The sequence below is a fragment of the Notamacropus eugenii genome, chromosome 6, assembly GCF_028372415.1.
Source record: "Notamacropus eugenii isolate mMacEug1 chromosome 6, mMacEug1.pri_v2, whole genome shotgun sequence".
NCBI classification, from domain to species: domain Eukaryota; kingdom Metazoa; phylum Chordata; class Mammalia; order Diprotodontia; family Macropodidae; genus Notamacropus; species Notamacropus eugenii.
In genome coordinates, this window is record NC_092877.1 from 354,843,440 (window position 1) to 354,862,332 (window position 18,893).

Sequence of the window (18,893 nt, forward strand, 5' to 3'; positions counted from 1 at the left end):
ATGTACTCCAGTATTTCAAAAGATCTGCTCCTTCATTAGTTTGGAGGCTCCTCCAACCCATGCAGACCATAGCTTTTCCATGTCTTAATATATGGTCAACATATATTTCTGTGCTCTGCCTTACCTCAATAGTCACTGGTTTTCCAGCCTTTGGGGTACGAAGGAATCTCCCAACTGAGTGGGGAGAAGTCTTCAGATTAGAGATACATTATCTGTTGCTACACCTGTGCTCAAAGTCTTCTTAGCTTGAGATTTGCCTTACTTGTCTTCCATTGGCATAGCTTTGAGAATCAAAGCTCTTATCTAAGTCACAATGAAGGAAAGTCAGGCAAATGATGGTGAATCATGTTTGAAGATTTTCCAAGATGTTAAAATACTTTGTCTCATTGGATCAGAATAAGACTGTAGTGGAAAAATACACCATACATAATTAATACCTACATGCGTTTACCCTATAACTATTTATGGTTCTTACTCTGTATAGGGATATACAAAAATTCTTTGATGCTAGCAGCTGATGCTGAGTTCTGATTACTTGAGTATTTCAGAGACTAGTGGATAACTATTATCCTGAATATATGTCAACCACCAGTGGGGAACTGGCAGAAATGACATCATTGAACACATCTTCCATCTTGGTGTAGGAGAGTTTTTTTTTTTAAGATAAAGTAGGAATTCCCATTTATTGCATAAATGAAATCAAGGGCATGGGGCTGCAGTCAAGTTTTAGTGTGTTTATATGCCTTTTCTCCAGCATTTATCGCACTGAATTATAAATGCTTTCATTTAGTTTCCTTTGAATAATATTATATCATAAACTCGTAGGAGAATTGCCGAGGAATAGGAGAAGGTACATTTATTGTTTTATCCTAAGTTGGATTAATGTTAGTGATGGAGATTTATGATTACCGATAGTAATAATCATTTCAATTCATTTCATTCTAATTTGCTACTCCAAATTTTCGTTAAATATTTATAATTGCAAGTTCTTGCAATAAGTCCCTTAGTGGTATGAAGACAAAACAAATAGTCGTATGTGTCTTCAAGAAACTTGGGGTCAGCAAGGTAAATACATATGTCAGCAGAATAAGTGTACGCTTGATCATTTGAGTGATGAGACCACACAGTAGGTGCTAAATCAACATTTTGTGACTATGTTGACCTTCAAGTATCAGGAAAGGCTTCCCTTTGAAGGTGAAAGGAAACTAGCAGAAATAAGAATGAGAGAAAGTGTATTCTTGGTCTGTGATACACCCTGAACAAAGACATAAAGGAGGGAGATAGAAAGACGCATTGAAGAGACTCCAAGTAGATGAGTAAAAAAATCATTTATAGAATGCATTAAGATTTAAAAAATGCTTTGCTCAAAGAAGAATCCGGGAGATATCTAGTCCCAGTTGACTTCCCCATTTAATAGAAGAAGAAAATCAGAGAAAGAAAGTGATTTTCTCAGTCACATGGTGAGTAAACAAGAGACTTTGAAGGTCTCCTACCTCTAAATCCAGAGCTTTTTCTTCTATACTCCATTGCCTTTACTAGACCATAAGCCCCAACGAGGGCAGGGATTGTATGTTATCGAGGTTGTGCACCCGCTGCAATATTATGTACACAGTAGATGCTATGTCTGTGGAACATGAAATCTTTCACACAGAAGAAGTCACGTCTGGATTGGAAGAACCCAGAGCACAAATAAACCGAACACATTGTTCCAGCCGTAGGTTAGTGCTGAGGAAGATGCAGAGATGAAGAAGGTTCAACCCCCTCTCCCCAAGACACTTATAGCCTAAAGGTGGTGAAGGGATCAAAAGCCAGGGTAGTTTCTGCATCATTGGAGGAACTCGGTCAAGAAGATGGCAGCTTCATGTGAATAGTGGAGTGTAAATCTTGCATGTGGAAGGATGATATACAAAAGGCAGCATGGCTAGGGTACGAGGTAGAAGGCCACATACTTGGAATCAGTAAAAACTGGGTTCAAATTCTACCTCTGAGACCTCTGAACAGGGGCACTTACAACCTCTCAGGAAACCCTTCAAGACTCCAAATTAAAGATGGGTTATTATTTGTATTATTAGAGAAACTTCCCACACTTTCAAAATTAGAGGCCAGTCAGAGATCCTTATTTATAATGTTATGACTCTAAATATGGGAATGAAGGAAAGGGAGGAATCAAACATTTATATAGGACCTACTGTGTGCCAGGAACTGTCATAAGTGCTTTACAAATATTATCTTTTTTTGATTCCCATAACAACTCTGGGAGGCAGGTGCAATTATTATCCCCTTTTTACAGTTAAGGAAACTAAGGGAGATGGTGGTGAAGTGATTTGACCAGGGTCACACAACTAGTAAATATCTAAGGTGGGATCTGAACTCAGGTCTTTCTGATGCCAGGTCCAGTGCTCTATCCACTGTGTCACCCAACTACCTCTAACAGAATTTAGAAATATGATATAAATTAGACCACAGTAGCATGAGAAAAATGCAAAAAACTAAGAGATCAGAGGAGGGGGAGAAATCACTTCCAACTGGACATTTCATTCACTCAGCAAACAATTATTGAGCTCCTACTGTGTACAAGTCAACATGATGGGCACTATCTTTGTAGTATGGATAGAATTGGTATTGGATCTGTCCTTTGATTAGTATAATAAGACCTTCTCAATGAGGAATATCTTCCCACTAGCGCAGTTTCTGTGCAACTTACACTCTTGGAGGGTTGTCTAGAGGGGCACCTGCCTTAAGCAAAGCTCTTCAGGGTAGTCTGACCAAATTAAAATGGTTTTTTTTTTTAATTTATTTTTTTTATTTAACTTTTAACATTTATTTTCACAAAATTTTGGGTTACAAATTTTCTCCCCTTTTATCCCCTCCCCCCCCAAACCCAAGCATTCTAATTGCCCCTGTGACCAATCTGCTCTCTCTTCTATCTTCCCTCTCTGCCCTTGTCTCCGTCTTCTCTTTTGTCCTGTAGGGCCAGATATCTTTCTTTACCCCTTAATCTGTATTTCTTATTTCCTAGTGGTAAGAACATTACAGGTGATCCCAACACTTTGAGTTCCAACTTCTTTAGCTCGCTCCCTCTCCACCCCTTCCCTTTGGAAGACAAGCAATTCAATATAGGCCAAATCTGTGTAGTTTTGCAAATGACTTCCATAATAGTTGTGTTGTATAGGACTAACTATATTTCCCTCCATCCTATCCTGTCCCCCATTACTTCTATTCTCTTATGATCCTTTCCCTCCCCATGAGTGTCGACCTCGGATTGCATTCTCCTCTCCATGCCTTCCCCTCTATCCTCCCCCCCACCCTGCTTGTGCCCTTGTCCCCCACTCTCCTGTATTGTGAGATAGGTTTTCCTATCAAAATGAGTGTGCATTTTATTCTTTCCTTTAGTGGAATGTGATGAGAGTAGACTTCATGTTTTTCTCTCACCTCCCCTCTTTATCCCTCCACTAATGAGTCTTTTGCTTGCCTCTTTTATGAAAGATAATTTGCCCCATTCAATTTCTCCCTTTCTCCTCCCAATATTTCTCTCTCACTGCTTGATTTCATTTTTTTTTAAGATATGATCCCATCCTCTTCAATTCACTCTGTGCACTCTGTCTCTATGTATGTGTGTGTGTGTGCATGTGTGTGTGTGTAATCCCACCCAGTACCCAGATACTGAAATGTTTCAAGAGTTACAAATATTGTCTTTCCATGTAGGAATGTAAACAGTTCAACTTTAGTAAGTCCCTTATGACTTCTCTTTGCTGTTCACCTTTTCATGGTTCTCTTCATTCTTGTGTTTGAAAGTCAAATTTTCTTTTCAGCTCTGGTCTTTTCATCAAGAAAATTTGAAAATCCTCTATTTCATTGAAAGACCATTTTTTCTCCTGAAGTATTATACTCAGTTTTGCTGGGTAGGTGATTCTTGGTTTTAGTCCTAGTTCCTTTGACTTCTGGAATATCCTATTCTATGCCCTTCGATCCCTTAATGTAGAGGGTGCTAGATCTTGTGTTATCCTGATCGTATTTCCACAATACTTGAATTGTTTCTTTCTAGCTGCTTGCAATATTTTCTCTTTCACCTGGGAATTCTGGAATTTGGCCACAATGTTCCTAGGAGTTTCTCTTTTTGGATCTCTTTCAGGCGGTGTTCTGTGGATTCCTTGAATATTTATTTTGCCCTCTGGTTCTAGAATCTCAGGGCAGTTTTCCTTGATAATTTCATGGAAGATGATGTCTAGGCTCTTCTTTTGATCATGGTTTTCAGGTAGTCCCAGAATTTTTACATTGTCTCTCCTGAATCTATTTTCCAGGTCAGTTGTTTTTCCAATAAGATATTTCACATTATCTTCCATTTTTCCAATCTTCTTGCTATGTTCTGTGATATCTCTCTTTCTCACAAAGTCCTTAGCGTCCATCTGTGCCATTCTAGTTTTGAAAGAACTATTTTCTTCAGTGAGCTTTTGAATCTCCTTTTCCATTTGGCTAATTCTGCTTTTGAAAGCATTCTTCTCCTCATTGGCTTTTTGAACCTCTTTTGCCAATTGAGTTAGGCTAGTTTTCAAGGTGTTAATTTCTTCAACATTTTTTTGGTTCTCCTTTAGCAGGGAGCTGATCTGCTTTTCATGCTTCTCTTTCATCCCTCTCATTTCTCTTCCCAGTTTTTCCTCCACCTCTCTAACTTGATTTTCAAAATTCTTTTTGAGCTCTTCCATGGCCTGAGCCCATTGGGTGGGCTGGGACACAGAATCCTTGATTTCTGTGTCTTTGCCTGATGGTAAGCATTGTTCTTCCTCATCAGAAAGGAAGGGAGGAAATGTCTGTTCTCCAAGAAAGTAGCCTTCAATAGTTTTATTTCTTTTCCTTTTTCTGGGCATTCTCCCCAGCCAGTGATTTGACCTCTGAATATTCTCCTCACACCCACCTCCCCTCCTGGTCCTCCCAGCCAGCATTTGGGGACTGAGATTCAAATGCTGCTTCCCACCTTAGGGCTTTTGGTGGGGGCAGGGCTGCTATTCAGTGTGAGAATTAAGTTCAGGTGGTCTGGTCGGGGCAGGGCCGCCTCTCAGGCTCAGTTCCCACAGGGGGTTTATGTACAGACCTTCCACAATGGATCCAGGCTCCCGCCCGCTTGGGGAGACCCTGTCTGCAGCCGCCTCTCAGCTTCTATCTCCCGGGGGGGCCAAGCCATGGGGGCACCCCACTCCCCTCTTGACCCGCCAAAGAGACTCTCTCACCGACCCCCATCACCTGTGGGTGGAGGGGCTTGTGCCGCCGCTGGAGATCCCGTCCCTGAAGCCTGCTCAGATCTGTACCTCTCGGAGCTGCGGCCGCCGCAGGTCTGGGCTGGGCTCTGCGTCTGCAGTGCGACAGACCTTTTGCGAGAGGTTTGCAGGTCCCTCTGTGGGTGGAGGGACCCGCGTGGCCGCTGGAGATCCCGTCCCCATAGCCCGCTTGGATCTTTTCCTCAAGGTGTCGCGGCCGCTGCAGGGCTGCCCTCTGCTCCCAGTCCCGGCGCCCAGTCCGCAGTGCGAAGGACCCCCCGCGAGAGGTTTGCCAGTCTCTCTGGAACAGAAATCTCCCTCGCTCCAATATTCCGTGGCCTCTGGGTGCAGAATTCACCGTGAGTTGCTCCCCTGTAGCCGATCTGTGGGTTGTGGGTTCGGAGCTATGTGTATGTGCGTCTTTCTACTCTGCCATCTTGGCTCCGCCCCCCAAATTAAAATGTTTTTGAGAAATGTTTAACAAAATAAATATACAATTCAACATAGATAATGCTAATTTGTGGTTTTCTGAATCATGTGTAGCCCACAAACATTCATTTCTATTTGTGTTGGATACCACTGGCTCAGAGCATGGAGGGGATAAACGTGTTGTCCAGAGACCCAGACAATTCAGCTGAAGTGAGAGTTCAACCCAGGTCTTCCTGGCTTCAAGGTCAGCTCTCTGTCCACTACTCCATACTGATTTATTGGAGGATGAGGAGGTTATTAAAGGTTATCATGACTTTTCCCATCCTTCCATTGTCAACCCTGCCCATTTGCTCAATGGATGACACCAGTGTATGTATATGGAAAGCCTGAGGGTTGGTATCCTCAGACTTTATCACCAGATCTGGCAAAGAGCAAATGCTTGATACACACTTGTTGAATGATTGATACACAACTGATTTGAAGGGTTTCATTGATTTATCCCAAGGAACCCAGACACGTTACTGGACACTTCATGTTGTCCTTAGCTAGGCCAAGAGAAGTACCGGTATACAAACTATAGGATTAGTTGGCCAAAAGAGATCAGAGACCTAGTCCAACCCTTTTATTTTACAGATGAGGAAAGTGAGGCTCAGGGGAAGTGATTTGCTCAAGATGACCCAGGGAAGAGTAAGAAGGAGAATTAGAACCCAGGTCCTCTCTAGAATCAACAATCTATTTGCTATTCTGTGTTGCCTCCCTGAGGGTATGCACAAATAGGAGATTTTTTTGAACCAACAAGCTGACTGCCTTTCTCTTTGGAAGGTTGTAATTTGATGGTTTCTAATTCCATAAAGGAAATTACAGTTTTATTTAACTAGTCTTAGAAAATCTATCTTGTCATTTTTCTCATTTTAAGGAGTTATTTCACTCATGGTGATCCTTTGCCCTTTGAAGAAGGAAAGGAAGTACATGCAGCTGGGGAGCACTCTTCTGTCAGGGGAAGACACTGGGAAAGATGACAGGGAGGAGTAGAAGCCATTGTCTTGTTCTTAGAGAAGCCAGGAGGCTGTCCCTCTGTGGCCTAACTCTGGGTGTTCATTAAAAATTCATTAAGGGCTAAATCATGGAATGGGACAATGGGTAGGCACAAACCCTCGTGTCAGGGAGAGAGCTGGTCATATCTGAGCAGCCTTGCTTTCTAGGTGGGGGTGGGGGCTCTGTCAGGCAAACAAGGGGGCTCCCAGGTTTCCTTAGGAGGCTTTTGTGAGCTTCTGGGCCTTGATTAGAATAATCAGTGTCCTTGGGAAATTCACACGGTTTTGGTGAAACCGTGATCCATCATCATCCATCATAGTTGTGCCCTGGTTGACTGGAGAGCCAAATGCAAGGCAGCCATCAGTGTCCATGAGTGCCCTGTAGTCTGCAGGATAGGCCAGGCATGGGGGAACTTGGGAGTGGGGGGTAGGAGTCAGCTTCAGATGCAGGCCCTCTATGTTTCTCACATTGGACAGTGGACAAGTCTGCCCTTCAGAACTCCTGGGTGCTTGGCCCTCGTAGCCAGTGGAGGAGGGAGAGAGAAGATCCAGGGACTTTAAGTGAGGCTAGGACTCTGCCTGATCTCCATGTGAGGAATTTGCGATCTTCTTGAGTGTGATTGGGAGAAGGCTTATTGAATTCTTTCTTTCTACAAGTTTTAAAAAGTAAAATCTCTGTTTTCTGTCCTGGATTTGGCTAGAGGGAATGAGAGTTATCATTTCAAACAGAGAGATCATGTATGCGTGTGTCTATATGTGTGTATGGATCCATTATGTACACATTATATATACATGTGTTGACACATATGTATTAACCTACCAAACAGCACTCACTATTTCCCAAGCTGGTTTTTTTCTTTTTGGTTATTTCTAGGTTTAGGTTGGAAGGGACTTCAGACATTGCCTCTTCCCTTTCCCAATCAGCTGAGACCCAGCTGATTACTACTGAGAGGAAATGCAGTTTTCAAGCACAAATGTGAATTAAGAAGAAGAGGGATTCTATACTGTCTATAAAGAGCTCTGGATTTGCAGTCATGAAATACTGGTCCAAATCCTTGCTCACAGCAGTCTCATCTCCACAGCCACCATGGCCTCACTCTCCAATCATCTCCCTGGCCTAAATGAACTCTCCTTCTGGCTTCCTAACCTTAATAGGTAACTTTTGCCCCTTTTTGCCTGGAATCAGGTTTTGATGCCCCTGCCACATCTGGTCATTTCTTCACGTGCCCCCAAGTGGGTATCCTTTTCCATAGACCTTTATTCCTTCCCAGTGTCCCATTCTCTGTGGTCTTCCCCATCAGACTTAAATTCCATAAAGGTGGGCACTCTCTTGCTTACTTATGTTTCTATCCTCAGTACTTAACACAGTGCCTGAGACACAGGAAGGGTTAATAAGTGTTCTATATATCTCTACTGCTCCCTATCTTTTGTTCATCTTTTCTCTCTCTCATCTCTATAATCTAATTAAGCATAAAGTAAATGCTTAATAAATACTTGTTGACTGTCTCTATCATCTAGCTATTTCTCTGGCATATACAAAGTGCTTAATGAATGTTTGTTGACTATCATCTGTTTATATCTATCTATCTGTCTGTCTGTCTACCTATCTACCCATTCATCCATCCATCCATCCATCCATCCATCCATCCATCTATCCATTTATCTATCTATCTATCTATCTATCTATCTATCTATCTATCTATCTATCTATCTATCTATCTATCTGTCTATGTCAGACCAAGGATTCAAACCCACATCATAGGATCATAGATTAAAACTTAATTCTTAGAGCCCATTGAGTTCAACCCCTTGTTTTTAAAGATGAGGAAATTAAGACATAGCAAGGTTAAGTAACTTTCCCAGGGTCATACAGCTGGTAAGTATCTGAGGAAGGATTTGAACCCAAGGCTTCCTGACTTGGTCCAGTGCCCTATCCACTACCTCATCCTCCCATTCTTTTGACTCCATGACCTGAGGCAAATCACTGAATCTCTTGTACCTCAGTTTCTTCATCTGTAAAACTGGGATAAGAGTATTTACATTCCAGTACCTACATCACAGAGCTATGGTGAATATCAAATGAGGTAAAGCATGGAAGGGACTTTGCATGTGTTGTTATCATTACTCTGTAGGAATCTTTTAATTTCAGTGTGGTATTCAAGCATATCTTAGAGTCCTGCCTGGGACTTAGTATTTCTATGCTAATGGAATCATCTCTGAATAGCTTAGCTCCTTGATGGATGTTACGAAGGGCTACTGTGCTCCTTATGACTTTCCCCAGTTCCCTAGTCAGAAAAGAAGGGTGTCTCTGATATGAATCCTTTTATATTACGGGACCATTAGTCATAGAATCCTACATTGCTAAGTTTGGAATGTACCGTAGAGGTCCTCCAGCCTATTGTTTTTATTTTTATAAAATAAATGAGAGAGTGATTTGTCCATTAACTCCTATTAGTTGGTGTCAGGACTAGGGCTAGAAACCATGGCTGCTTCCATTACACCAAAACCTGACTTATGTTCCCAAGATCTAAAAGAAATCAGTGGGGATCTGAGGAAATCAGGCAACGAGTGAGTCTACGTTTGTTTAGGGTTTTTAAATTTTGATTTGAAATTCATATTTGTGGCACACACTCAATTCAATTCAATGGTTTTTAAATATCAGTTATGTAAAAAAACATGGTACTGTCCATTGGAAAGTTAAAAAGGAGACAGAGCTCTTGTCCTAGAGCAGCTAATAATCGATTAGCATGGGTGTTTTTGCCACAGAGATTCCTCAGTGAAAACAGGGTGGTAGTTACTAAGGGATCACGCTGACAAATGAGCAGGTTTGTTGCTAATCTTTCAAGCCAGATAGAAAACATAGCTAAATGGTTTTTGGAATTGATTTTAAAATAAGCTAGAATGTCTCTTAAAGAGGGAGCCAAGGATGGTATAGAGACTTGACCTCATGACATTATCAGTTGAAGGAACTACATCTGTTCAGCCGGCAGAAAAGAAACCTGAGGGGGTACATAATTGCTTTCTTTAAGTACATAGAGCTTTCAGGTGAGAAAGGAAGCAGACTTCCGCTTGGTTCCAGAAGGAAGAATTAGTAACCAAGGGTAGAACTTGTAGAGATAGATTTAAGCTTAATATGAAAAACCAAAACAAAATCCCCAAACCATCTCGAATCATTTTTCCACAGTTAGAGTTGATCAGTTGAAATGGGGCTACTTCCAGAGGTAGTAGGTTCCCTCCTGGAGTATCTCAAACAAAGGCTTGACCCTCAAGATGGCATTCGCTCACTAGATAGCCTCAGATATCCTTTCTAATTTTGAGTTCTCATGCTTCTGCAATTTATTATGGTGAGCAGATACTTAGCTTTTTCTAAACCTTATTAAAATCATACCAGGAAGTTCTCTCTAATTTTAAATTATTCCCAGGCAAGAGTCTTTGCTTCTAATGCACTTAACCCATAGGGCTAGGATAGCTTATCTTAATTCTGAATGCCTTTCCTTTCAGTTTTTCTCTCCTCTCTTCCCTTCCTGACCCCTCTTGGGCTTGCCCTATTCTTTCCAATGAGCATCCTTCACTCATCTGCGGCCCCCACTCCTATCCTTCTCCCTTTCACCTAAACTTACTTTCCGTGGCTCTGACTTAGCCATCTGATAGAAGCAAAAATAAAGTATTGGTTGCTGCATCTTCCTCCCTCCAAGAAATTTGTACTTACATTTTTAAAATGTACTTCTCTGTGAACAGGCTGCTCCACTCCCCAGCAGAATATAAGGCCACTAAGGGCAAGGATTGTATCATTCTTGTTTTTGTAGACTCAGTTTCTAGTATCTGTAAAATGAGAGAACTGGATGAGATCCTTGGATGCTTAATAAATATTGGTTGAATTGAGTTAATGTTCTATTCTGGTTTATTTGCACTTTAAAAATAGACCCTTGGAGGTAGCACTGAAGAAACATTTCTGACAGTGGGAATTTGGGGTGTAGTGGTAAAGTAGCAGAGATCTTTGATGCGTAAGTGAGGCTTTTATTTAACAGTGTTTCTAAATCAGACAGTGGATGAGGTTGTCTGGCTGCACAAAGCTAACCTTGCATCCTGTTCTCGCTACCCTCCTTCTCCAACAGTAAAGAGAATCTGTGCAGATCCAGGGGGAGCTGGCATTTTGACTGAGAAGCACAAGCAGAAGACTTAGAGGGTATTTAGTAGCAGAAGCTGGGGCCCACCTGTGATCTCAGGGGGATACTTGTAGGAAATGCTCACAATGTAGAACAAACAGATTTGCAGTTCAAAACTGTCTCTGACAGCCCCAGAGTGATATTCTGGGGTTTGCTTCCTGCCTAATGTGCTAATAGGCTCTCTGAGATTTGGGGATCCATCCTAGATATCACCCTAAATCCGATTTCAGGTTTCATTCTTAAAAAGAACCCTTGCATCTCTTAAACTCTATGTTCTTTGGCCCATTTGAGGGGACTACAGGAATGGACGTGAGTCATGGGACTGTTCGGTTGGTGAATCCCAAACAGCTTCTTGTAATGGGAGAATCTGGTAGCTGACATATCTCAGGGGCAACATGTTTTAAATCAGAAGGGGTCCACATTTTACCCTGTTTTTCCATCTGTATGTATGCAGCATTCTGGATCATTCCAGACCCATCTGAGAGCATTGAAATCGAAAACAGGAGTCACTCTCAAATTTCACCTTGATTTAATCCATCACTGAGACATACTGACTTTTCACTGCATATATGAAAAAAACCAAGAGCAGGACATTTAAACAAAGTGACACAGATCACCGGCAGATCAACCGAAGATGACAGCTCCATCAAACAAACGTATGTGGAGAATTTCCACAGGGCAGCTCACACAGCAGCCAAACCCAATTTGTTTAGTATACATAAGTTAGCTGCTTAGAAACATTCACTGTGCTGCTTGCCAGATGATGACTTTCCTAGGTAAACATCCATTTAGCAGCATATACCCATCCATGAAAGTGTTAGCGTGATTTTGATCTATTCTCTTGGACTCTTGAAAATATGACTTCATTCCATTGGCAGCCAAGTACCAAACCCACACATGCACCATTTAGGCTAAGGGAGAAAAAAAAAAGCAGCTATACACTTATTTCAAAATGTAATATAACCATTCAAAAGGTAGGTGAAACTCCATTAAATTGACAGGCCATTTCACTCTTCTGACAAGCAATAAACCAAGCATCATTAAAATGGATGTCAAATTATAAGGCAGAGAAGCATCAGGGAGAAAACTTACCCTATGCTATGTATATCTGAAATGGGATGTGTAGTATTTGTCTGACATTGCCTCGCACTCCAGGCCTTGCTAGCCTAAACTCGGAACTGCTCCAATGGGGACGTTGATGGTGTTGGGACTGTGGAGTCAGATCCCAACTGAGAAAGAGCTTTTGGCTCCTTCAAAAGGGGGCATTTTGTTACTTGTCAACTTCTTTCATTCAGCAGCTAATTTTTAAAAATTGTGTCATTGTAAAAAAAATGGGATAATATGTTGGAGCACATTTGAGATAGGCCAAAAGAAAGAGTATAAAATGCTGACAAAATCACTTCCGAGAGTAATCTATAAACCCAGCCCTAGTACTTACTCACTGCTGGGAAACCCAGTGTGAATTGTGGGGAAGTTCAGGTCAGGGCTCTAGGTGGTTAGCCAAATGCTTTGTTTGGATTTTTGTCATCTATGGAGGCTCTTCCTCCCTCCTTCCTTCCCTCCTTTCCCTCCCTCCTTTCCTTCCTTCCTTCCTTCCTTCCTTCCTTCCTTCCTTCCTTCCTTCCTTCCTTCCTTCCTTCCTTCCTTCCTTCCTTCCTTCCTTCCATTAATATATACTCTGCATCCAGTCATTCCATAATCAATGACCATCGCACTTGGTTTCCAGTTCTTTCTACCACCAAAAAGTGTTTCTATGTCTTTTTTATGTATCAGACCTTCTCTTTCTGATTTTGGCTTACTCGTGGAATAAGGATGTATGCAGGGGCTCAAGTTTGGTTGTAGAATGGAGCTGGGATAAGGGAAGAGGTGCTGAGGACAAAAGTTTCTATTGAAAATTAGGCTAGACACAAAAACAGTTCTGTGCCCACATGTTTTTTGTAAGTCTCAGGAAGGTCAATTTCACACAGTCCCAAGAATACTAAAGTCACCTCCAAACTATTGGGGTGAACCAGGAGCTCTCAAACACTGATGGATCACTGTTTGCTAGCATTTCACTAGAATTATGTAGGCTCTCCAAAGTCAACAGCCTGGAAGAAAATGATATGAGACTTGGAACAAAGCATGGAATGTTAGGTTAGTAACTGACTCACTTTACAGTAAAGACAATTAATATTCATAAAATGTCTAGGGGACTGATCTGGTAATGGTACAATATAAATGAACTCTCTTGCAGATGTCAATAGGATCTTCTCCCCCACTCCCACCCCCATGTTCCCCTCTCAAGAATCCTGGCTACTCTTCATTCTTGCATAATGGGATCTTAAGAGAATGTGGGATAGGTTCTTCTGACTGTGGAGCTCCTGAACCTCATAAGACTCATGGTTATTATATCTGCAATGGTGATGTGGGCCTTCATGCCTGATAAGTCCATAGTTTTGGAAGTGCTTTTAAATGGGTGCCAGCTGTTTTGTTTCTCTTTTTTTCACATCAAAGGGTAGAAGATGCTCTTTGGAATAAAGGGAAAATTCAGTGCTTTGTCCAGGGAACACTAGAAAGGATATTGGTCTGGTCTAAGGTTTCTTCTTGATCCTAACCCTAAATGGTTGATTGGACTTAATTTAATCAAATGCAGTTTTTTATCCATTGACAAACATTCTTTTTCTACTTTTTTTTTTACTATGATGCACATGAAGAAATTTTGTTAATTTTGTATTACATAAATGTTAAGTATTATTATTTTTTCTAATAATTGTATAAGCCTTTATCCCCATCTCTTCTGTTTTCTACAATTTTGTTTCCTGCTGTTTGTCTGGCCCAAGATGTTTTCTATCCATTCTAAATTAATCTTGCTACAGTATAGTTCTATAAAGAACTCGCTGGTCATTGCATTCACCTTTACTTTCAATTTTGCTAATGAACATTTATATTTAGTGTTGGAATAAACATTTGTCCTCATTTGAATATGGTTGTCTTCTCACAGGTAGAAGTAACCTTAGAAGATATCTAATTCACTCATACTGCACATGAATAAGTACTTATTACAGCACATTGGACAAGTGACCATCCAGCCTTTGTTTGAAGACCTCTGGTATGAGAGAACTTTTCGCTTCCCGGGGAAACCAATTCCACTACAGGATAGCTTGAATTGTTAGGAAATCTTTCCTGACATCAAAGCTGTATTTGTTGGGAAAGATTTCCTAACAATTCCAAGTTGACTTTGTTTCTTTGCCATTCTACCCTGTTCTCTGGAGACAAGTTTTTGAAAAAGATATCTCTTCTTCTTCCATGGATGACACTCCCCTTTGGATACTGGTTGCTGTTTTTGAGTTTTGAGGGCTGTTGTGTGGAGGAAAGAGGAAGCTTGCTGCAGAAGCCCTGGGGGTAGAACTAGAAGTGATGCCTGGAAGTTAGCAAATTTAGAATTCCAGTCGGGAAAATATTCCTGTCTATTAGAGCTATTAAAAAGTGCAATGAGCTGCTTAGAAGAGTGCATTCTCCCTCCTTGGAGGTTTTCAAAAAAAAGTGGTTGGCCACATATTGGTGAGATTATTGTCAGGAGTCCTTTCATTTGGACATTGGACAAGTTGACCTCTGAGGCCCCTTCCAGTTCTCACATTACGTGGGATTCTGTGGTGCTTGTAGTCAGCTATAAAGCTTCACTTGTATCTTCTGTTCCTCAGGGTAAACAAGTCAAGTCATGGCAACAAGCATTTATTAAACACCTACTATGTGTCAGGGATTGTACCAAGCATATCTCCAGTTCCTTCAAATGATATATAATTTGATTTCAGGATCCTTCAATATCCTGGCCCTTCTCCTCTGGAGTCTGCCTTTTATGTATATGCTCCCTTAAATGTGCCACAAAAAATGCTGTAAAATACTTTCAGATGTGGTCTGACTAGGGCAGAATCCAGTGGGACTCTTACCTCCCTAGTCCCAGACACCCTATGTATCTTTAACGTTGCCTCAGATTGCATTTTTGGATAGATAACACACTCTCAATTCATACTGAGCTTCAGTCTCCTAAAACTCTCAGATATTTTTCAGAAAAATTGCTGTCTGCACATGCTTCTTTCATCTTTCCTACAAAATGGATATTTTTGAACCCATGTGAGACTTTAAAATATTTAACCTGGTTTATATATCATCTCATTTAATTTGGCCCAGTGTTCTAGTCCATCAAGATCATTTTGACTCTTGACTCTGGTATCAAGTGTGTCAACTAACTAACAACTAACTAACAACTAACTAACTAACTAACTAACTAACTAACGCTCCTCTTTCTCTGTCTCTTTTGCTGTCTGTCTCTGTCTCTCTTTTGTGTTATCTGAAAATATGATAAGCCATCAATCTCTTTGTCTAAGTCATTAGTACAATTGTTAGATAGTTCAGGATCAAACTCAGATTGGTGGGGGCATACCCCTATTGGTGACCTTCCAATTTGACATCATTCATGACTACTCTTTTGGTTCAGCTACTAAGCAGTTTTGGATCCACTTATACTGTCATCTAATCCCCATCTTTCCACTTTGTCCACAAAGACCATATGTGATTTATTTATGAATAGATCCTGAATCGATCTGTTAATAGATTCAGGCAGTTTGTGATAGGAGAGTGATAGAAAATAAATCAGCCCATTGCACTCTTTTGGTCGACTTTTGCTACCTGAATGTAGTAGATGTGAGTAGTTGCTTGAGCTATCTTTTAGAACCTGAACATTTTATTCTCAAAGCATCTACAATGACAGATCTGACCTCTTGGAAGACCTCCAGACCAGGACTTGGTTGGGTTGATTCAGGATGGTCAGAGGGTCTTATAGCTATCCCAGATTGTCGTGAGTGACAGGTTACTGATTCCAGTCTGGTCCTCATCTTAGGGATTCCAAAAGCTTCAGGGCTTTTGAAGTCATATATTAGAATGGAGAAGGGAGCCATCTGGTTGCTCTTCTACAAGTATCACCAAATCTCTCAGCACCATTCCCAGCAGTCAGCATGTTACTGTAGAACAAAGAGTGGGGAACATTGCTATAATAACTCACTTTCTCAGTATCTTGTTTTCTTGCGAACTTGCATGGATATAAGCCTTAGATTCATTATGACTAAAAGGCAGAGTTAATAAATATGATGGACAATGTCTACCAGGAGGTCCTAGCACAGTGTCTAGAGGTCTGATCTTGGAGCAAGGCGCACCTGGTTTTGAATCCTCTGTCAGCTACCAGCTGTGTAAGGATAGTGTAGTGACTAAACCTCTCTGGGGCTTCATTTCTTAATCTTTTATTAAGGACAATAATGCCCAAAGTGTTCACCTCCCAGGATTGTTGTGATGTTCAAACAAGCTAATCTGTACAAAACCCCTGGCTCCCATAAATGTCATTTATAATTTTTTTTTAATGTCAGTATAAGGTTTGGGTTTTGCTTATTTTTCCTCAGGATTCAGAGGTACCACACTGAAGAAGACATGAGCATATAGAATGAGACTGATAGAGATGGCAGCTTTGCAAAATAAATGAAAAGCTCAAAGCAACATTCCTCCTCTGTGTGGGTTTTGGGAGCAGGACTCTGAACACCAGCAGCTTATTGCCCTGTGCAGACATGCACAGCTGTAACCCAGCTCTCAGGCTAGGTGCAGCTTTAGCAGGATCAATACAGGAGGGAGATGTGGTCAGTTTGATGTTCCTGCTTTTTAGCAATGTTTATCCATTAGAAAGCAAGGCATTGCTGGTAGAAGACATGATGTATGGAACTAAAACTGGCTTTGAATCTTGCCTTGGGCACATTTTAGCCCCAAGGGTGAGTGTCCCCCTCCCATGAGCTCCAGGCACATGTCTTAAGACTCTGATACCCAGATGGCTGGAGAGAGCTCTGACATGAAATAAACTCCATGACTCCTTGGGGCATTTATTAAACACCTTCCTCTTGGGCATTTTGAAACAACATTTTTCCCCACTTGGAAGTCTCGTATTGCTGGAATTCTGAAGTCTCAAAGAAGCTGCTAACTTTATTGTTAACCAGAATAAGGTCTTGACGTGTCTATTTCCCCAATGAACAGAACTGGCAGGGAAATGATATTTTCAATCAAGGAGACTTGCTCTGCCCTTTGTTGCTTGAGAGTCATGGGATTTTCGATCCTCTCAAATTTTCCGTGTTGACTCACTTGGACTCTGGATGTGCTGAGTTCATGACACTGTCGGGATTCATGATGTCTTCATTCACGATCTGGAATTTCTTGATTAGATTTTTTTTTTATCATGCCTTCCCTTTGATGAACTGAAGAAACATCTTTTTTTTCTAAAAAAAAAAAAAAACCCTCTAAACCTAAACCGCGCAAAGTTACTCTGAAGGCTTGGCTTAGCCAATCATATTCTTCTTTAACCTTTCATGCTCAGAGCAAGGGGATCTGAGCTTTGAAGTCAAATATGGAAATCACCCTCTACTAAGAACTGAATGAAGACACCAAGGAGCTAATCTTAAGAAAACAGTAATAATTCATTTAAAAAAATCCCAACATCTTTTCAATACACAAGTCTGTGACCTGGGAAATTTTTCTTTCCAAGAGAGTTCAGTGGACTCCATTATATTTGGATAAGTACATCTATTTTGCAGAACCCCAGACTACTAGATACTGCCATGTTAAATATCTCCTGTGGCTTCCTGTACTCATCAGGGGTGTGGACCTCCCTCTGTTTTCTCATTATGCCAAATAATGAAATGTGGAAATCATTCTAATCCTTCTTTCTGCTTCTGCTGTACCTCTGCAAAAATGATAAACTCAATCCAATTAAAAGTCATTACCTCTACAAGGCTGAACTGCTATTGGTAACCTTTGTTTTAAAATTTACTCCATTATCTGCCTTCATCATGAGGTTGGAGGCTCAGGCATCTTCTACTTCAGGTTTTTTTTCCCCCTCCTCAGAAAAAGAGGCACATGATTTCCAAGTTGGAATCCTTGGAGTACATACTGCCAGCACCACTGATTGGGCCATTAGCAGCTGGTGCTTTGTATTAGCAGCAGTATCTTTTCATGCAATAGGATGTCTGAGCCAGGAGAGCCCCTAGAGGTCATTTAGTCCAAACCGTTCATTGTACATATGGGGAAACTGAGGTCAAGGGAAGTGCAGTGACATCCTCAGGTGCTTGCAGAGCCCAGACTAGAATTTAGAACAGTGCCCTGGACATTATGCTGTTTGTTCTCTAAGTAAATTTTGTCTCTACAACTATACTGCCATATTGCTATCTTCTTCAAGGTAGGGTTTGTTTATCTGTTCATTCATTCATTTATCTATGCACCTCTCTCCCCTCTCCCCCCCTTTTCTCCTCCCCTGCTCTCTCCCTCCCTCCTTCTCTTCTTTCTCTCTCTCTTCTCTCTCTTTCCCTCTCTCTTCCTCTCTCCTCTCTTCCCCCTTCCTCTCTCTCTCCTTTCTCTCTCTCCTTCCCTCTCTCTTCCCCCTCCATCTCTCTCTCTCTCTCTCTCTTCCTCTCTCCTCTCTCTCTCTCCCTCTCTCTTCCCCCTCCATATCTCTCTCTTTCTCTCTCTCTCTCTCTCTCTGTCTGTCTCTCTTTGTCTGTCTCTCTCTGTTTCTCCCTCCCTCCCTCTCTCCTCTCTCCCCCTCCCTCTTCCTCTCCCTCCCTCAGTCCTCTGCAGTGGTAAGCACAGTACTTCTAGAGAAATAATAATGTTGGCTGCGTGTACAAAACCCTTTAAGACTTACAAGACACTTTTTACATCCACTTTCTCATTTTGTTCTCACAACTACCTTGTCAGGTAGGTCAGTCCTATTATTGTCCTCATTTTAGAGGTGAAGAAATTGAGGACGACAGGGATGAAATGACTTGTCCAGGTTCATGTAATCAGTAAATTTTGAGGTGGTCTAGAACAATATACTACCTATACAGTACAGTATTTGTTGATTGAATTATTGTTTGTGAAAAGCAGTGGTCAAGGTCCATTAGTATTAATGAGTATAAAAAGTTGAACTACACATGTCACCATAGCCAAAAAAAATGTTTCTTCGC

At 41.3% G+C, this 18,893-nt stretch overlaps 1 protein-coding gene across 6 annotated transcripts in view; it reads left to right on the forward strand.

Moving 5' to 3' along the window:
• Window positions 1–18,893, forward strand: part of MECOM (MDS1 and EVI1 complex locus) — a 683,063-nt gene that overhangs the window by 295,506 nt on the left and 368,664 nt on the right. Inside the window, exon 1 of one of the 6 annotated variants that reach the window (XM_072618535.1) lies at window positions 13,869–13,969. The exons of the other annotated variants lie outside the window; for them this stretch is intronic. The gene's annotated coding sequence lies outside the window, so the exon portion shown is untranslated. Of the gene's footprint in view, window positions 1–13,868; window positions 13,970–18,893 lie in introns of those variants that run through there. 6 annotated transcript variants of the gene reach the window in all.